A 21,856-nucleotide genomic window follows, 5' to 3' on the forward strand; every position below is an offset into this window, starting at 1 on the left:
CATTCCACAATGTTAACTGTGGATGCGCATATGGCTTACCGGACACGCTTTGGCCTCTCATGTGATTACAACATGGCTCTGTGTTCCAAACGTGTATATTATGCGTTTCACCAACGGGATTTCGACATACATTTGGATTAACACAGGGTAACATATCCAAAACGTCATATAGTATAACATACACAATATATGAACATACATAAATAGCGATTATGCGGATATCATAAATAAGGAAACAATAATTAATATATATATATATGTATATATAAAATAAAATTATATATATATAAAATCAATATAAAAAAAAATGTAATAATATAAAAATGATGATTTCTTCAATATGCATAAAAAAGATGGCAAAAAAGGAACAACCCTGTTAGGGACTCAGACGGATGGGAAACACCTAGACGCCCCTTCCGCCAGAGGCTCAATATGGAAGACGATTACAATTTAGACCTGAAAAAATAGATTTACCCCTTTAGAGTATAAGGATAACTCTAGGAATAACCGTCCCATTCCTTTTTTAGAACAGGACCGCCAAAAATACTGGAGACATTAAAATCAAAAAAAGTTGATCAAAAAAAGAAAATGTTGGTAAAATTTTTAACTTATCAGGCCGGGAATTAACAGAGTCTGAGATAAAAATTCTACAAAAGGGATTGAAATTTGCACCATCCTGTAAGCCCAATAGCTTCGATCTATTTCTGGATGTACAAAAATTCATCGGAAACTGACAATAAAAAGGTTCTTTGAATCAAAGGAAAATGATGAGGATAATCCTTCCACAAGTGATTGTACACCTTTTAAACCACCGTCAAGTTTTTATCCCACACACTGCAGGGGAAGTTTTTTAGACTGTTTTAACAAAGTGGTTTGTGAAGAAATCAATAAAATTTTAGAAAAAAGCGATACAAAATATGGGAAAAAGTGCAATTTAAACAAAAATGAATTTAATACATTGAAAGCACTTAAAGATGATAAATCGCTTATAATTAAACTGGCAGATAAAGGAGGAGGGGTAGTGGTGATGAAAAAAGAAATGTATCTGGAAGAAATAGAGAGACAAATATCATCAGGTAGGACATATAAAAAACTGAAAAATGGCCCCACAACCAGAATAAGCAAAGCCCTATTGGACTTCACTACCAAAGCTGTAAATAATAAAACTATTTCGAAAAAAGAATTTGAGTTCTTGAATATTAAGGAACCTACTATACCCGCACTTTATATTTTACCCAAGGTCCACAAGGATGCAAATAAACCACCAGGGAGACCTATAGACTCGCCTTTGTAGACTACTATCTAAAACCACTCGTGGTAAACACCCGAGCATACTTGAAAGACACTGGGCACCTTCTTCGCAATTTGAATAATTATATTTGGCAAGAAGGTGACATACTATGCAGTGCAGATGTCAGCACCTTATATACCATAATAGAGAAAAATAAAGGTATAGGGGCAGTTTCATATGTTTTAGAAACATCACCATTATCCTGTAATCTTAAGAATTTTATTATTGAGAGTATTGATTTTATCCATCTTAATAATTATTTTTATCATGAAGGGAATTTTTACCTGCAGTGTGTGGGCACCGCCATGGGCACCAGATTCGCCCTCAGCTACGCCAATCTATTCATGTCATATTGGGAACATCTACATGTTTGGCAGGGCGGGCAGCTGGGGCGGGTCTGGTGCTCTGGTATAGTTTTATCGATGATATATTTTTTATCTGGAGGGATGGTCAAGAAAGCCTTTTAACCTTTTGTGAGAAATTAAATACTTATGATTTTTCTATTAATCTAAGTTTTAATACCAGCACATCGGAAATTGCATTTTTAGACTTGACTATTTATATTGACAATAATCAGGTTAATACAAAGACCTTCAGAAAGCCAACCGACTCGAATGGATACATCGATACAACCAGCCAACACCATAAAAATTGGCTGGATGGTATTTCATTTGGGCAATATACCAGAATAAAAAGAAATTGCTCCGATGCGTTGGTTTGTACAGAGCAAATTAATGAAGTAACAGAAAGACCGGAGGCAAAAGGCTACACTACAGAAGTTCTCACAAAAGCTAAAAATAGAATTGAAGCCATCAATAGGAAGGATCTATTAACTGAGAAAGTACCCAAGACTGAGACCAATAATAAATACCAATGGGCTTTTATATCACAGTGTAATAACATCCATTTTAAGATTGAGAATATTTTTAACAAAAACTGGCATTTGATCAAACAGGATCCAATTCTGGGACATTTGATTCCCCCAAAACCAGTTTTCATCTACCGAAAGGCCCAATCGTTAAAAAATCATTTAGTTAAGAGCACTATTGATAATATACCATGACAGAGCGTTAGAACAAAAGGATTCCATCGATGTGGCGACTGCCTTATGTGCAAATCAGTTAAAAATCCGAACCACAAAATAGTAGAATTCAAAGTCAAAGAAAATAAATACTTGATAAACGAATTCATAACCTGCCACTCTAAAAATGTAATATATTTATTAGAATGCTCTTGTAATTTGTTTTATATTGGCAAGACGAGCCGCCAACTGAAGGTACGTTTAGCTGAACATATATATAACATCAGAAAAGGTTTAGCAACGCACCATTTATCAAATCATTTTAAAACTCATCATCAGTCCAAGGAATGTTTTTTAATAAACTTTTGCGGTATTCAAATGATCACTCCCAGATGGCGTACTAGAGACATCGATAAAAGGCTATCTCAGACAGAAATGAGATGGATTCATCGCCTTAACACCCTCGGTCCAGGGGGGTTAAATGGTGAATTCGAACTCAAACATTTCTTGTCTTAAAATGACCATCCCTCCTTTTTTATGCATATTGAAGAAATCATCGTTTTTATATTATTATTTAAAAAAAAAAATTAATATTGATTTTATATATATAATTTTATATATACCGTGTTTCCCCGATAATAAGACCTACCCCGAAAATAAGCCCTACCCTTGATTTTGGACACTGGTCCTAAATAAGCCCTACCCCGAAAATAAGCCCTAGTAAAATTTCATTATCTGGCGTTCAGACAATAGATTCTACACCTGCTAAACCCCCCTGATCCCCCACTCACCACCCCTAACCCCCCTCACCTCCGTTGTGTAGGTAAAAGCACAGGCTTCTTCTGAAGCCGCTTCTATTCCCATGGATGCATTGCGGTGCTGTACGTCACCGCGCACATAACGCAGTTGCAGAACGGAGCTGTGTCACAGCAAAGAAGAGCTGGACATTATTGAGACTTAAAGGAGTACTGGGGTATGTTTACCTTTATCACGGAGGACTGGGGACATGTTTATTACTGTAAGGAGGACTGGGGGCATGTTTACCGGTATAATGGAGGACTGGGGGCATGTTTGCTGATATAATGGAGGACTGGGGGCATGTTTATTAAGGAGTACTGGGGTATGTTTACCTGTATCAAGAAGGACTGGGGGCATGTTTCTTGACATTTGCTGTCAATGTTCATTAAAATAAGCCCTACCCCTAAAATAAGCCCTATGGTGTTTTTTGTTCAAGAAAAAAAAATAAGACAGTGTCTTATTATCGGGGAAACACGGTATATATATATATTAATTATTGTTTCCTTATTTATGATATCCGTATAATCGCTATTTATGTATGTTCATATAATGTATGTCGAAATCCCGTTGGTGGAACGCATAATATACATGTTTGGAACGCAGAGCCATGTTGTAATCACATGAGAGGCCAGAACATGTCCGGTAAGCCATATGCGCATCCACAGTTAACATTGTGGAATGCATTCCCGGCTGTTTGGAACGCACGGCCATACTGTTTCCGCCGGGAACGCGGAAGTGTATGTAATTAACAGCGCTATATAAAGCGATCAGAGACTGGGTTAAGAATGCTACTGACGAAGGATCAATCTGATCCGAAATGCGTTTAGCACTTCTTAACCACTGCCATTTGCTTCAATCTGGACCTGGGACCTTTGTGAAATTTCGGACATTCAGCAGGAAGGACTCTGACCAGATCTAGACTGGATTGCCCTGCTACTGAGACTGCCCTGTTTCCTGCATTGCCCCGGGTTGTGGATTTATATGTGTTTTTATACCGCCCCCCCCCCCCCCGCAATTGTAAGTGTACACCTTGATTAAAATAGATAAGTGTTTATCAGTCTGCACTATCAGTTTTTTTCTTTTCATTTTATGGTACCGCTTGTGGAGAAGGAGTATTCAATTGGATGTAATAACCTATCGCCTATGAAAAGGATTTTATGGTGATATAACTTTAAGACATTCATTTAATCACTTTAATGGTGATTGATTTGATGGGAACCACCTGAGCGCTGGAGAACAGTTCTTTATTTTTTTGTACTGTTGCTGTTGTTAGGTGTTATTGAATGGCACCTTAAGAACTGTATATCTAGCTGCTAAACGGTGTTCATATAAGCGCACCCATTCACAAAGTCACTCCATTTCCAATTTTTTAAATTTAGGCATAGGCCAGCCAACGGGTCTATTTTTAGCATTGTTGAGAATATCTCATTTATATAATGAATTGTCTTTCTCCAAAATTTAAGTATTTTTGAGCACGACCAGAAGCAGTGAAAGAATTTAGCATTTCCCATTTTGCAATTCGGACACTCACCAGAGGCACTCGTGGCCATATGTTTAGTATTACCTTCATGTGTACTTCTTGTAAAGTAGGATGACTGTAATGTTTTCATTATTTTAGAGTATTGCTCCAATAAATCAGTGGGAGAAGTACATTCAGGCATATCTCAAGCCCAAGTTTAGCTTAATAATTCTAGATGACTGTCAGGCATCTCATTAAGTAGTATATCGTATAAGTGATTTGTCTTGTATATGTGACAATGTAGCGTGTTAAGGAGTTTTGCTAGTGGATCATCAATTGTTTGAGTCATCATGGTATCTATAATAGGGGTTATGTAGTGTCTGGTTTGTGGATACATAAAAAAATGCTTACTAGATAGTTCATATCTATCCTTCAGTTGTGCGAAGGGGAGTATATTGCCTCCTGGGTCGAACAGCTTGGTGGCCAGATCTAATCCTTTGTGTTTCCACGTATTGTAAATTGAGTTGTGTATTGAGGGTGGGAAGTTGGGGTTACCCCAGATTGGGATGAAAGGTGTAAGTTTGTGGTCTCTATGTAATTTTTTGTTAATTTGCAACCAGGCCTCATATGTATTCTTGAATAGGATATGATTCCAAATATTTGGTGGGATTAGTTTGGGTGGGGAGTGTAAGAGGGCGCTAGGAGAAAGTGGGTAGAATAGATGATTGTCTAGACTCGATTCCGTGTAAATTGATGTATTAAGTAGGCAATCAGAAATATATCTAAAATGTACTGCCCATGCATAATATTGGAAATTCTGTATTTTCAGACCTCCTTTTATTTTGGGGTGCATTAGTTTGTTGAGGGACATCCTTGGTCTCTTTCCGCACCATAAGAATCTAGACATCCCTCTATTCAGGGCCACGATGTCTCTGTTATCTAGTAAGCAGGGGAGCATCTGGAGGTAATAATTTTTTTGGGGGAAAAATGATGCTTTTAAGCACTGCAGCTCTTCCTAACAGTGATATGGGCAATTTGGTCCAGCATTCCATTTGTGCTGAGATTTTTGCAAGGAGTGGAGTAAAGTTGGCTTTGTATAAAGTGTGGGGGCATTGGTTACTGTATGTTGACACCTAGATATTAAATTTGTGTAGGCTGTTTATGAAATTGAGAAATTGTAGGGTGTGTGGTGTCGAGTGAGTGTTGGGAGGTTAGGGGGAGAATTTCAGTTTTATTTACATTGATCTTGTATCCAGATATGGGCCCAAATTATTTAATGATATCCATGATTACGGGGATGGAAGTTAGGGGATTGGACACAAATAAAATCATATCATCTGCAAAAAGGGCCAGCTTGATTTCTTTGGATTTCATTTTGATGCCTGTGAATTCGGGGGTGTTTCTAAGGGCTATGGTAAGGGGTTCTATGGACAAAGCAAAGAGTAGGGGTGATAGAGGGCATCCTTGCCTTGTTCCTCTTTGAATAGGAAAGGGGGGTGATAAAAACCATTGCAAGCTATTTGGGATGTGTAAATAGTTTTAAGAAAGGAAATGAATTTAGTGGGGTAACCAAATTTTGACATGGTTTGAAATAGGTGAGGCCATAATACTAAGTCAAATGCTTTTTCAGCATCGATCGCCAGGAGCAAGACGGGGTCGGAGGTTGAGTCATGTGGGAAGTAGGCTTGAGTCGCAGCTAATATCTTCCTAACGTTACAAACCGAATGCCGACCTGTGATGAATCCGGTTTGGTCCTGGTGTATCAGATGTGGAAGAGTAGGATTAAGGTGGTCTGCTAATATTTTTGTTAATAATTTATAGTCATTGTTAAGTAATGATATAGGGCGATTGGACCCGGGTTTAGACAAGTCTCTACCGGGTTTGGGAAGTACTTTAACTATTGCGGAATTAAAGTACAAAGGGGGGTGAACTATCAGTGAGAATATTATTAAATACTGTGACTAATATAGGAGCTAGTTGATCTGGTAACATCCTATAAAAGTCGCTAGAGAGCCCGTCAGGGCCTGGGGCTTTTGCCATTTTTAGGGATCTGATTGAATTGGAAACTTCTGTTAAAGTGATAGGAGAGATAAGAGATTGTAGGTAAGTTTCGGGGAGTTGGGGGTAGGAGAGATTTGACCAAATTTCCTGTATGTTTTGTGGGGAGAGAGGACTGCTGAGATCAATCATCTCACTGGTTTCTGATCCCTGTGTGGCATAAATTTAGCTATAAAAATCGGACATAGTCTGTAATTTGGGTGTTGGATTGTGTGAGAGAACCATCTGGGCGTGAGAGGGGGTGGACTCTCATGGGTGTTCTAGTTGTGTTAAGGATAGTGGAAAGTTATTTTCCGGTTTTGTTCCCGAGTTTTTGGAAGCGATAGTTAGATATGAATTGTAGTTTATCTGTCATGGCCTGTAATGCTTCATCTAGCAATGTTTTGGCTTGATTATAAGCTAGTTTGTTATTTGAATTAGGTGACTGCGTGTATGTAGCATAGGCTGATGTTAACTTGTCCTGAAGTGATAAATATGAGTCTGCTAGAGATCTTTTAAGTTTCCTCTCATAGGCCATGATCGAGCCACGTAATACCACTTTAGCCGCCATCCAAAACATTGTGGGATTATATGCAAGAGTCTCACTATTATTGGAGTGATACTCAGACCATGCTTTTGTAAGGTGTTTTTGAAAATTTTCTGAAGTGCTTAAATGAGACGGGAATCTCCACGTTTTGTAGGTGGACTTTTCCTTCGTGAGTTGGATGTTTGGCTTGGATCAATGCATGATCTGAGAGGCATATGGGGTGGATTTGTGTGTCTGTGACATGTGGGAATGTAGCTGAAGATATGAGTATATAGTCGATGCGAGAATGCGTCTGGTGAGTGGTCGATAAGCATGAAAACTCTCTTTCTGTGGGATGAGTTGCCCTCCATACATCAGTTAAAAGAAGAGCTTTTAAAATAAAGGGAATCCCTATTCTGGGACTGCTTCTGGGTGTTTTAGGGGGAGAAGATCTATCCTTCACAGGATGAGAAGTTATGTTGAAATCTCCACATAGAATCAAGTTGGACTCGGTAAGTGGAGAGAGTAGTGTAATAAGTTTGGTGAAAAAGGGTTTGGAATACGAATTCGGGGCGTATATTGAGCATAGATTATAAGTATTATTTGCTATGTTGAGGGACACTAATAAAAATATGCCTTCTGGATCGGCTGTAGAGAAGATAAGTTTCTGACTAATATGACTATACCTCTCGCATTGCTATTGTAGGGGGCTGAAGCCAAAACTTTCAATTGATACATCTGTAACTTAGCTATTTCTGGTGGGAGGAGGTGAGTCTCCTGGAGACAGATTATGTCTAATGAGTGTTTTTTTTCAAGTAAAGCATTACCTTTCTCCTCTTTGCTGGAGAGTGAAATCCTCCAACATTATAGGACCCAACCTTCATCTTAGTCATACGTGTCTGGGTTGGAGTTTTTACTGTCTCCCGTATGAGAATTTCGAAGTTACTCTGGATCCTGTTGGTGGGAAAAGGGTTGGGGAAGAAGGGGGGGAACATACAAGTAGACAAGACAGGGGGAACATTTCCGAAATAGGCATGAAGGGTATGATCAACATACCAACAATAGTTATTGTGAGTTTTTTTTTTTACTATCCGCATAAGAGAAATATATAAAATGAAGAAACAATTATATCCCTGTAGTTGGGATAACTAGATATTATACTGGAACCGAGGCATGGAACATAGCCTTTAACCCTATGAGGTGAAATTGTCTTTGCCTGCAATGGGTAGGGACATAAAAAGAAAACGAACCTGAAGAATATACATATGAAAATATCATCTGTTAGCACAGTAACTGTAGCCTATAGCTAGGGTATATTCTTAACACAACCCCTCCATGAATGTTTGGCTTAAACTACTCAGCCTTCAAATAGATAGTTCGCTGTGAGTGAGAATAAATCTCCTTTTCGGGTAAGATACTTGTCCATGCTATACATTAGGGGAGACAGATAGGTAACGTATACTCTCGACACAGCTTAGTTTTACTACAGAAAAAGGGATCCACCAACTAAATGAGGGTCATCGTGTCACTCTGGATGGTCTGAGATGTCATCAGCCGCTGCTTCGCTTCTTTCTTTTAAGATAAGCTTCGGCGTCTTTGGGGCATAGAAAGTCTACATGAGAGTCTGCTGTAAAAATCCTGAGGCGCTACTAGCTTCGTGCAGATCGGGGAAAAGGCTTTACGTTGTTTAGAGAGTTCCACCGAGAAGTCTTGAAATATATGTATTCTTCTGCCGTCCCACATTAGGTTCTGATGTTTGCGAGAAGCTTTCCATATTGCAACTCTATGGAGAAAGTTTAGGCAGTGAAAGAGCCCTGGGCGTGGGCGTGTGTCCGACTGTCTGGGAGGGGGGCCCACTCTATGTATCCTTTCAATTACTATGTCCTTACATTCCTCCACGATGCCCAGAAGTTGTGGCAGCGATGTAGTGGCAAAAGAAGTCAGTGCTGGACCTTTTAATGTTTCTGGGAGACCTATCACCCTTATATTATTGTGCCTGGAACGATTTTCCATTTCGTCCGATTCCACAGCTGGTAGTTCTCCCTCTGCAGCTTATGACGTCTTTCTGTGCATTATGCATGTCGTGGCAAATGGCGCCAATTCTATTTTCAGTGTCTGTTACCCTGGTAGTAAGGCTTTGAATCTGCTGTGTAATCTCCATTACAGCATTATTTAGAAGGGGGGTCATTGTGGATTTGATGGTTTCTACTATGTCACCATAAGTAGTGTGGGAGTCGGAGTTGCGCCATACCTGAGGTGTGTCTGTGCCCTCCTGTATTGCTGTACTCTTCTTAGAGGCGGGGGAGAGAGGAGACTGAGACGCGTCCGGCGCCATGTTGCCTTCTGCACGGCGCTTCTCATTGCGCTGTTGTTGGGGCTTGGACACGGGGCTGCTCTGCGTTGGAGATCTCTCCATCTCTTTCAGGGTGGTGAGCGGGGGCAAGGCAGCGGTGATCAGAGCCCCTATCGCGAATCTTTTCAGCGGGTATGCGGGCAAAGGTACGAAGCTGTGGTTTCAGTCAGCTCCGTCCATGCAACCGGAAGCGGAAGTCAGGCATACTGCACTTTAATGTACAACATGCAGAGTGGCACACTTATCCACTAGCCTACACAACTGATAAGAGCGGCCACAGCTTCCACCCAGATTCATCACAGCGCCTTTCGACCAAACCAATGAGACGCATTAGAGTCACATAACAGTATACTGTAACTTGCCTAAACCAAGTTATAAAGTAGTGTAATGATACTGTATGCAATGCAATGTAATTTTAGTTATTAGTGTCTACAGTATCTACAGAACAGTAGCTTACTGGACAGTACAGTAGTAGCAAAGTAGTACCTACAGGATTGGTACGAAATCCCAGCAGTCGAAATCCCGGCGGTCAAGTTCCTGACCGCCAAAATCCCGACAAGGGGGGGACGTGGATCACCCCCCTTGCGGGCTCCCGTAGAGGGACAAAGTGCCGGGATTTTGACTGCTGGGATTCCGACCGCTGTGATTTCAACTGCATCCCGTTGCTACACTACAAAGCTTTTTAATACTGTCGTCACTTCATGCACACGCTGCAGCACACATTTCACGCATGTACAGTGAAGATTTAAAAAAATTACATCTGGTGGATGATCACTTGTATTGCACTCATCCGGAAACGCCACTGCAATTCGCCAAGCTTTTAAAATGTATTGAGACACCTTGAGCCGTGAAAAGAAGGAGGGTAGTGCTGGAGCTCAGGGGTTGGGGGCCAAGCGCCATAGGTAGGCTGAATGAGCATATTTTGCATTTATTGGCTTTGGGTTCCCATTAATTCAAATTGTTTACTTTTAAAGGAGTCTAGAGACCTTGGGGTAGATTTATTAAACATCGATCAGGGGAATATGCGCTATCCCCATGCGTTATTGCAGGGGATAGCGCTTCCCCTGATCTATGACACCCGCGATGTGGGTGTTTGAGGTGCAGCGGTGTGGGGCAGTCGGTATAGCGCACGGACGTTATATTACAGTTTGATCCTGCCTCCTACCTTATTTACTAAGCTGATTTGTGGGCGCGCGCTCCTTGTCTTTTCTCCTCTTTTCGCCATTCATTTCTGGCGCTGCGGGTCTCTGTTCTATTGCTCCTCCTACTGCCTGGTCTCCGGCGTCTTCAAATTCAAACTGCGGATGCGCCGGGTACACAGCATCCCCGGCGAACATTACCCGGCGCATGCGCAGTTTGAATTTGAAGACGCCGGAGACCAGCAAGCGGAAAACTGCACATGCACCAGGTACACAACGCGAGACCAAGGTATCCAGCGCATGCGCAGAAGACGCCGCCGGACACCTACAGAGCATTCGTTATTGGAGGAAGCGTATCCCCGGCAGGAGGGGATAATGCACTCCCATAACGTGCACACAAAGATTAATAGATTCGGGCGAAATTCAGGCTCACTTCACCACGATAAAGTGGTGAAGCGAACCTGCGCCCATAAGGAACGTTAGGGCACAACTGATAAATCTACCCCCTTGCTAGCTGTTCAGAAGTTGGGGATGGTTGTTATGGTGGACTATGCTGTGTTTCTCTGCCGGAATCAGGCCTCTCAGTGATGTTAGTTTCTGTGCTTTGCTCTTCAGGATGGTAACTCTCCACTGTCTCCAGAGTTATTTCAATGTGTGGCTGCAGGCGTTGGTGTGATGTCCCTGTGAATATGTTAACATTGGTAAATATTGATGATATTAGCAATAATGTGGGAAAGTGTTTGAATATGGGTACATATTCCCAGACATCTTCATAACCATGCTTTTATTTGCCAGTTTTAGAATAACATATTTTTTAACAGTATGTGCTGTACATTACGGGGGAAATTTACTAAAGGAAATTTGTAAAAAATAGTTGTATTTGTATCCAGAAATACACTTATTTTTTACATTTACTATCCCGAAAATACGTGCTATCAATACGAATACGAATTGCCGTATTTTCGGGATAGTAAATGTCAAAAATAAGTGAATTTCTGGATACAAATACACCTATTTTTTACAAATTTCCTTTAGTAAATTTCCCCCTACATATTTGCTTCTTGTAGCCTTTCTTGGGGGTATTTTTTTATTTTTCAACAAAAAATTTAAGCTTGAAAGCATAGGGCAGATTCTGTTCCAAACATAAACACCTACTGTGGCAGATTATTAATGTATTAAGGGGAGAATGTAAAAAAATAAAATACAATTAACCATGACATGTTGGTTGTAATTAAAGATATACTGTAAATGTATGTGCCTAAATAAATGTAAGGGTGTGTTCTGGTTTTAATACTTAATATTTCAGCAAACGTTATGTTTACATAGTTATACCCCTTTCAGACAGAAAAACAACCCAGTAATTACCAGGCTCTTGCTGTGTCCACCTGGTTTTTTTTTACTGTCTGAAAGGGTCAACCAGGGTATAAAGTCCCGGGACTTCGACTCCCTCAGTTTTTCCCTGGGTGTGTGAAAGGCTCCGACCCGGGAGTTTGCTCTTCTTAAAATGCGCTTATTGGCTGCGCAGCATGGCGTTGCACGATTGGGGGGGAGGTACCAGTGTGCCCATACACTCATAGGGCAGTATTCAATACTCCCGATTCACCGTTTTTTTTCCCATTAAATCAGACTTTTTTCACTCCTTGCGGTGAATCTTTTTCACTGAAAATCTAAATCACCCTTCACCTGATTCACCCTTCAGTGTTCACTGCATACCCTCCAACATCTGATGGGCCAAAATCGGTACAGATGCAGAAAGGGGCGTGGCCAAAATGAAAGTGGGGGCGTGGCCACCCACTTTCCGGACATTTTAAAAAAAAAGTTAGCACTTACAAATTTTTATTATATATATATATTATATTATGTTCCTGCTCTGCACAGTGGGACTCACCCGGGGTTGGCTGTGGCTTCCAGAGACCCACGTGTATAGGAGGTGGTTGGGAGGAGGACTGAGCTAATGTGCCTGGCAGGCACAGTAAGGTGGGAAGTTGAACTGGAAATGGCTTCCTGTGTCGGACTGTGTGTGCAGTGGCAGAGCGGCGGCGATGTCATGACGCCGTACATGTTGATTCCCGTTCAGTTTCATGGGGTAGAGATGAGCTGAGCACATGGAGCGGCTGCACAGCCCAGCGCCCGGCAGGAAAGGAAGAAGATAGATTCGGATAGATCCGTCCCCCTGATGTCAGCCACGTCAAGTCTGCCCACCAAGCTGCATGATGGGAGCTGTAGTTTGCAGAAACACAGCATCAACACTGCTACTGTGTAACCCGTGCTGGGTCAGCCCTGTTTGTGCTTGAATATGCGTGCGCCGGGTCAAATGTGCCAGCGCGTCGATGTCTCCTTGGGAACGGGTGCTGACTCTGGACACAGCCTGAAGAAAGTTTAAAAAAACGGTACATTCGGTACAATTGTTGTTTGCCGGTACAGACCGTTAAAAAACGGTACTGTACCGGCATATTCGGTACAGTTGGAGGGTATGTCACTGTCTGGCCATTTCTCCGTTTCATGCTCGCTCAGCAGCCATTTTACTTTCCAGGAGTCTCTTTATGTGGTTAACATGTTTCTTTATTTTAACAACTTTCCTCTTGTAGTTACAGACTGCATTAACTGCAGCTGTAAAGGTTGCCTACATTTGGCATTTAAGTGCCATATTAGTGTGCTGGTTGTTTTTACCAAGAAGGCGGTGAAATACTAGCACCATTTCCCTGATTAAGGCAATTTTCCTCATAGGAAAAATGCACATGGCACCCACTGGGAGTACAGCCTGGCATATGGGCAGCCTCATCCTCCTCCTCAAACTGTCCTCATCACCCTCCTCCTCCTGCCAGTCTACATCACTAATGGCAGCCTCCTCCAGTTCTTTCTCCTCCTCCTTTGTGCCAGTGTGCCTGCTAGCAGCCACAGCCTCCTCCTGCTCAGCATGCTCCTCCTCCTCCTTTTCACACCAGAAACTGCATTTAATTACATTTGCAATTTAGAAACTTGCGATATGGTGTGATTTCAGAAACCTTACCAAAAATCACATCTTATTACATGTCACTGGTGATGTGACTGTAAACATAACTTATGGCAATTGCAAAATGTATGTAATTAGGGTTGCCAATCCTGAGGCATTTTTTCAATCCCGATTCCCAGGATTGACATCCCTAAGAGAAAAACTCCCCATTAACTTACTTGGGGGAGCGGGCAGGCAGCAACGGTACGGCGGCTCATTAGCATGCGCAGTCTAATCCCTATTGAAATCCCAGACATTTTGGAGCCAAATCCCAGGATTCTGCTGATCCAATCCCAGGATTGGCCACCCTATACGTGATGATGAGCTTGCATATGTGTGTTGTTTAGGACGTGTTTTTAAAAAAAATTCTGCAAGTACATATGAGGGAAATTTAAGGACCAATTTTAGAAGTGTGATTTGGGGAAAGGAAGGTGAAAAGCACTTATGGCACATGACTATCCCTTTAAACTGGGAAACTCAAACTAGAATTAAGGAAATGCCAACGAGGGAGCATGTCATATACCCCTTTCACATCGCACTTTTAAAACGGTAAATTGCCGATTTTTTTTCATTTTAAAACGTTTAAGCCTGCACTGTGAATGCACCAGAGCCGATTTACCGTTTAAAGTTAACTGGTATTTCGAACCGTGTAAAAAGCAGAGTCCTACACGGTTCCTTGCCGTTTTTTGAGCAATGTGAATGTGTACAATGTGTCTGAAACGGTATTTCAGGCAAACAACACAAGCTACAGAGCAGTGATAGGCTGTCCCCTTTAAAATGACAGGCAATGTTGACACTCTGGCTTGAAACGTGTTCGGGTTGAAACGGTTTGACTGCTATGTTGAATGAGACTTAACCGGTATTTAAAACGGTAATCTGCGGCAATGTTAAGGCTCTGACCCGTTTTAATATACCAGTTTTTAAAACGTGTCGGCGATGTGAAAGGGGTAATACTCTTCCCAAAGGGGCTGGGTCTAGCTACACATATGGGTGTGTCAATGCTTATACTGACGGGGATATCCTACTATCCCCTACAAAACATTAGGTGCAAAAAAACTCCTGTAGTAAGTCTAGGGATGGGACATCGAAAGAAAACATCAGTTGAATTAGGTTTTTCAACATTGGTTAGAAAACATCATTTAGACCTGAACATTGGTACTCTAAAACCGATGTTACCGAATGTTAACCGATGTTTCTATATAAATTTCAATAAACTCTACTTAAGAATATAATACACTAATACGCTTATGAAATTATAAATAATCCTTCTATTAAGTTTTTCTTGTTGGAGGCTCACAGTTTAAACACACATTGGATTCATGTTTTGAGGGAAATAAAAAAAAATAGTGAGGGGAAAAAATGAAGCATTAACTAGCAAAACGTTATTGCAGAAACTCACAGCAGCTCACAATCTGCTATTTTTAAATATTATGAAGGTACTTCCTCGTCTTTGCGGCCACCGCTTACACCAGTTATATTAGCCGCTACGTGAATCGCGATTGTCCCCTCACGATTGCTCACCAAGCTTCAGGCTCGGTGGCTCGCTCTCCTTCGCTCACTACAACATTACTAAAGGTAATAGATGGTGGCGTGGACCCCGAAAATAACCCTCGCGGCTCGCCGTATGCTACATAAGTTGCATAGCGTAAGCAGTGGCTGCAAAGATGAGGAAGTACCATTTTTAACTTGATTTATAACAGTAAGAACAGGCTAATAACTTAAGTTGAACATAGAAAATAACAAAAAAAACTGTACATACAATGCAACATAGAACATACTGTATGTTGAAAAACTGGCCTTATTTTGTTGCAATATAGGAGTATACTATACAGTACGTTTAATGCTATCACTTCCTCTTTAGTTAATCTTTTTTTCTCTCTTCTCTCTCAACTGAAGTCTGTATCATCACCACACACAGGGCCATATGCACTAAACTTCAAAAGTGATAAAGTGGAGAGTGATAAACCACCAACCAATCCGCTCTTGCCTGACATTTTTTAAACATAGTTTGTGACATGTTAGGTAGGAGCTGATTGGCTGGTGGTTTATTACTCTCCATTTTATCACTTTTGAAGCTTAGTGCAGCTGGCCCGGTGTGTGTTACTGTTTTGTATCTGTTTTCAAGTTATTAATGGATATAAAACAAGGAATGAGCTGGCTGTCGAAAGCAGTGGCAGCACCACACAGACACACAAAAGAAAAAAACATTGGAAAATTGAGAAAAACATTGGAGGAGAAATGTAGCGATGTTGAGAAAACATTGGATCCTCAACATTGCAGGGTTAAACATCGAACATTGGAACCAAAAATCCTATGTTACCGATGAAACATCATATGATTACCTATCCCTAAGTAGTACTAGCAGAGCAGCAGAGAGGTACCACTACTGCTGTAGGAGATGAGCATGGGGCACAGTGGGAGGGTCAAGCAGGGGTGTACAGTGGGAGGGGACAAGCTAGGGAGGTATAGTGGTATGGGTCGGATGAGCAGTTGGAGATGAGCAGAGCGGTACTGTGGAACGGGATTACTGGAAGGATACCCTGGAATAGGGATGGCCATCGACTATCGATGTTCCCAAAACATCGATGGTTGGGACCTAGTGCTCGATGTTTTGGGCATCGATAGTGGATGGTCGAATAGTTTAATGCCATCAATGGATGGCTTCTGATGGTAAAAGTTGTGGGCGCATGCGCACTGGGTGCGCAGCGTCATAGCGTCCAGCGGCATCGCTGCGGGCGGCCCGCCGGTAGGTGCGCGCATGCACAAAAGAAACTTAAACTGGATTGATGGCTAAAGTTTCTTCTGCGCAGGGATCCCGGCCAAGCAGGCTGCCCGCAGTGACCCTTCCCGTTGCTCTGTGCATGTGCGGCTAAGCGATGGCAGGAACCATCGATGTTGTAAGATAGAATGGTTTATAGCCATCGATGGTTCCTGCTCTAGAAGCCATTGATGGTTGATGTGCCGATGGCCATCCCTACCCTGGAATCAGACCAAATGAGGGCTAGTTCACACCTGCCATTTAAATGCCCCTCAGTTACAGACTAGCCTACAGTATATGACGTAAACTCACCACATGTGCCTTCTCTCAATTGCCTCTTAAACATTTGTTTAGATTGCTAAAGTGGTTGTCTCGTTGTTAAAATGAGGGTTACATTTAGTAATATAGCAACTTGCTGATAACAGAAGGCTGTAAGCGTTGCGTAAATAGTTTAATGTAATCAGAATTATCGGAAACCATGGATGTTACGACAAGCAGCAGCGTGTATTTGTAGCACACTGCCACTGACGTTTCCTATAACCATCCCGCCTACTCTACAACAAAGATTGGCCGCATCGCATTCGCTAGGCGGTTAACTGAACACACAGTCCTCCTTCCGCGTGTTATATAGCTCCTCCTCCAGTTACAATGTAGGAACAGTTCCGGTGACGTAGCCACGTCAGTGACGTCGGCCACACTCCTGTCGCATCGACTCACATTGTTGTGTAAGTAAAGTTTCATCTACTTGAAGTTTTTTTTCTAATAGAGTAGCTGCCAGCTGGGGCAGTCGGGAGTTGTAGTCCGCGGCGGGCACTGGGAGAGGTGCGCTCTTACCAATGGCCGGTACTTTGGACCTCGCAGAGCTACAGTTATTAAGGTCAGAAGAATCCAGGCACGGCCGGTTTTGTGCGCACCATGTGTTTCGCTTACGGGAGCGGGACAGTTGTATGCGTATTGGTGTACTTGCTGGTGTGATGAATGAGTGTACAGCTGCGGGCAGCCAACGTGGGTTACACATTGCACTGAGCAGCTACAATGATGGTGCTATTAAAGGAATCCCGAATCGTTGTCCCTTGAGATTCATCTGACCCACGATGCCCACCTCTGCTGCGTCTCTAATACTTATCGCTGCTGCCCGCCCACTTTGATACCCACATCTGCTGCCCCTCCTCGTGATACTTGCCTCTGCTGACCACCCCCACCCATGATATTGCCTCTGCTGACCTGACCAACCCCCACCCATTATATTGCCTCTGCTGACCTGACCAACCCCCACCCATTATATTGCCTCTGCTGACCACCCCCCACCCATGATATTTGCCTCTGCTGACCATCCCCCAACCATGATATATGCCTCTGCTGCCCCACCATGATACTTGCCTCTGCTGCCCACGGTAGGGTTACCACCTAGTCCCTTTAATTCCGGACACATGTTAATTACACAGGTTCTGTGGCAGTTTAAAATCAGGTGAAGTGGAGTCTTGAAGTCAGCCAGCCACAGAACCTGTGTAATTAATATGTGTCCGGAATTAAAGGGACTAGGTGGTAACCCTATGCCCACCCCCACCATGGTACCATTTGCTTCTGCTGCGCACTACCCCACCATGATACATATCCTGCCGTTTGGAACTTCCCATTTCTCAACTATTTTTGTAATTGTTTACTGTTTTGGAATCCTTTTGAGGTTAAAGCACAAGTTATTAGTAATACCCCTTTCACACTGCACTTTTAAAACGGTAAATTGCCATTTTTTTTCCATTTTAAAACGTTTAAGGCTGCAATGTGAAGGTGCCAGAGTTGATTTACCGGTTAAAGTTAACTGGTATTTCAACACGTTTAAAAAGCAGAGTCCTACACGTTTCAAAGCCGTTTTTTAGGCAGTGTGAATGGCTCTATTTCTATGGCTTGAAACGTGTCCCTTGGGGGTTAAACAGGTTGAATGTGTGAATGGTATTAAATGCTTTTTAAAACGGTTTTCACCTGCAATGTGAAAGGTCTTAAGGTTCAGACCCGTTTTAAAGTCCCATTTAAGAATACAGGGTCAATACCCGTTTCTGCAATGTGAAAGCAGTATAAAGTGTGACTGTGAGGGTTTTTTTTTTTTTACTAGCATCCCTGCTAGTGACATGAGCCATGACACACCGTTCCCAAACTGTATCGAGGCTTAGGACACTTTGGGTGACCATTTAATTAAAAGAAAATTTCTAAAGTTCTTCATTAGCAACTTTTTTATGGGCTAGTTGTGTTTTTTTTAAATCATTTTTGAAGTCCTTAGCTGCATAATATGTGTCTTGCTTTTTATGGTATGTAGTTTGCTTTATGTAGTCAACTAGATTGTGATCGGCAGACAAACAAATTACATGTATTTTTTGCTTTAGAATGACGTGGTTCATAATTTAATATCTAAGTAGGCATAGAGTACTTGTCAACCACATGTCAACTTTATGACTGTCAATCGCGCTTCCATCGACCGAACTCTTGCATCTAACTTTAGGTATGGTCAATCTATAGATACTGTCTTTAGGCATCTAAATATAAGTTTTCGAGTAAGCATTGTCAACCGTAACTTGTGCGATTCAGACCCCGTTGATTCACTGTACCAGAACCGTTAGATTATAACAGCAGTTTGAGCTTTGTACAGAATCAAGAGCAACAAGTAAAACTAATGAAATTATTTACTATAACATTAGATTTCTGAAAAGATGTGCAATAACTTGTACTATTTTGTAGATATTGACTTTCTTTACGATTAATATTATAGCTATTTGTTCTGTAGTAAATTGAAAAGTTGCATTTACTTTTTAGGTACTTGTTAGTTGGGCGCCCAATCAGCATGCGTACGGTAACTTGGGAAAATCGCATTGCATGGGCCATTTTAAGTGTCATGCGATGCAATTTTCCTATGTATAGGCAAATGCGAAATGTGCTTGAATGATCCTCAGGCAAATGGTGAGGTCACAACTATCATAGAGCTGGAAATGTTCTTGGAGGATATACCAATATTCCATTGATCCATCAGTAAAATAGTAGTCACAGCTACATAATAATGTAAATCCCAACTCAATGTAACAAAAGAAAAAACCTGTTTCCTTGTACCAGACAGCTTCATCTGACACATCGATATTGGTATATACTTTAAAAACTTGTTTTGTGTTCTGCAATCTCTTAACCAAAATTTGCTGTTCATACGTTCAATCTGCAATGTTTATATTTAGTATAATTTGTTCCCTTTTTATTTTAAGTCTACATACAAGTATAATTTTAATTACGATTATTCACTCATTTGCATATTAGTGACTCCTTTAATGGTGCCAACGACACTTCCCTCTTTCTTTTATTTATTTTATAATCTTACAAAGTTATGCTGGGCACATAAAGATTTATTGTCCGATCTGGGTGGTTGGACCAATAATTATTAACTTATGGGAGCAAATGATAGTTGACCATTTGCTTCTAAATGCTGGAAAACGGTCATTTAGATATTAACAGATTTTTGTTCAGATCTGACAATAAATATTTAGGTGTACTGTATGGCCAGCTTTTTTATATATATACTCTTTTTTTTTTTTAATTCCACAAAAAGAGACCACTCACTTCAGCAGCATTTGTCTACCACTGCCACGGAGTGGTTCTCAAATGTACTGCAAAATATGCCCAATCTAGTGCCATCATCCCTTTATCATTTCTGCTGGGTCATGACCTATGTAAAGAAAAAAGGGATTTGACTGCGCTCAAGGGTAACTGCTTAAATGGAAGGGGTTATACAATATTCTGGAATAATTAAGTGCTTGTATATAGTATTTTGTGCATGCCAAAAAATAAGTGAAAAAATAATAATAAAAATAAATAAAATAAATGAATACCAGATATAAAAATACAGGAATTTTGACTTGTAATGTTTACAACTCCTTTTGGAGCAAATGGAGTTTTTTCCAGTGGGGTGTTTGGTGGAGCGCACTTGGGTGAAATGGCGGGGGTTGCCGTTGGTATAGCAGAGGTCGCTGTTAGTATCGATGGTGTTCAGGAGGGTATGGAGGCCCTATCTGTCCCTAACCTTACCTCAACCCCAGTTGTTCTTGGATAGTGGCGTCTTCTCCGTCCCCGTCTTCCAGCTCCGTTTGCACGCTGCTTTTTCTGAAACCGGAAGTCGCAGTCCGTGCTTCCGTGGCGGCGATGTGCTGTTCTCACGTCTCCCCTCTCTCCAACGCGTTTCAAGGCACTAGGCCTATTTGTCAAGGGACCTATGTAGACCCAATGTGACATCATAGGTCTCTTGCACACCCAGTACTGCTTCTTGCTCCTCACTTGTCAATGACCAAGACAGGCTCTTTCTTGACACTCTCCCTACATAAACTTCTGCCATTGGGGGAGTAACAAGGAAAGCTTATCTCTGTTGCCAGTTATTGTACTCCTCAAGTAATTGCTTTATTATTATATTTGATTTTAAAAAAAATGGTGTTGGCATCTTATTTAGAGTGCTTCGAGATTAAAAAGGTTAAGTCACTGCACTACATATATGTAACTAGTGGCTGAAATGGGTCAACAATATAACCTGCTTATTCTTTTTTTTTTTTTTTTTTATGGAGCTTGGGAGTCTAGTTGCCTTATGCTCACCCATGTAATGTCACAAATCATTGAGTGTGAATCATGAATGTCTTATTTAATCATACTCTGTACTACTGTGTAGGCAGGTATTTTTGTATTATTATTAGCAGTTTCTTATATAGCGCATACTTATTCCGCAGTGCTTTATAGAGAATATTTGAACATTTACTTCAGTCCCTGCCCCAGTGGAGCTTACAATTTATATTCCCTACCACATGTGCACACACAGACATTCTAGGATTAATGTGTTGGTAGCCAATTAACCTACCAGTGTATTTTTGGATTGTGGGAGGAAACCATAGTACCCGGAGGAAACCCACGCAAGTACAGGGAGAATATACAAACTCCGCACAGTTAGAGGTGCTAGTGGGAATCAAACCAATGACCTCAGTGCTGTGCGGCAGTATGCTAACCATTACACCATCTGTACTGCCCCAACATAGTGTCTAGTTCAGTTAGTGTAGGGAATCGCATGTGATATTTACTTTACATATTGTAGTCTACTATAAGTCTTATGTAGTTCAAATAGCAGTGTAAAAAGGTCAAATTCCATAGCACACATTGTATAGCTCATATCGCACCTAGCACACGTCTCATTGTGTGGGCACCATTTAATGTCCAGAGCTATTGCATTACTTGACTGTTTCTCCTTAAAGTTGCATACACACGGTGAGATTTTGGCTATGTACGATTTTGACTGTGACCTCCATTGAACTCCCTGTAGCCCAAAACCATGCACTATTGACTATATTTACAGAGCCTGAATACAGTATAGTCAAAATTGGCTTGCCCGCACAAGGAGCGCATTGACATCACAAGCTGTTTACCCACTGTGCGATTTGTGCTAACTTTTCTTCCAGTTTTCTCTATATATTAA

At 41.4% G+C, this 21,856-nt stretch overlaps 1 protein-coding gene across 2 annotated transcripts in view; it reads left to right on the top strand.

Moving 5' to 3' along the window:
• Positions 1-16,979: 16,979 nt before the first annotated feature.
• The window catches only part of SLC39A10 (solute carrier family 39 member 10), a 129,018-nt gene continuing 124,141 nt past the window's right edge, over positions 16,980-21,856 (top strand). Inside the window, exon 1 of one of the 2 annotated variants that reach the window (XM_083153500.1) lies at positions 16,980-17,099. The gene's annotated coding sequence lies outside the window, so the exon portion shown is untranslated. Of the gene's footprint in view, positions 17,100-17,120; positions 17,252-21,856 lie in introns of those variants that run through there. The other variant, XM_083153499.1, reaches the window with a different exon arrangement.

This window comes from Crinia signifera, chromosome 7 (genome assembly GCF_055691185.1).
Source record: "Crinia signifera chromosome 7, ASM5569118v1, whole genome shotgun sequence".
In the NCBI taxonomy this organism is placed as follows: domain Eukaryota; kingdom Metazoa; phylum Chordata; class Amphibia; order Anura; family Myobatrachidae; genus Crinia; species Crinia signifera.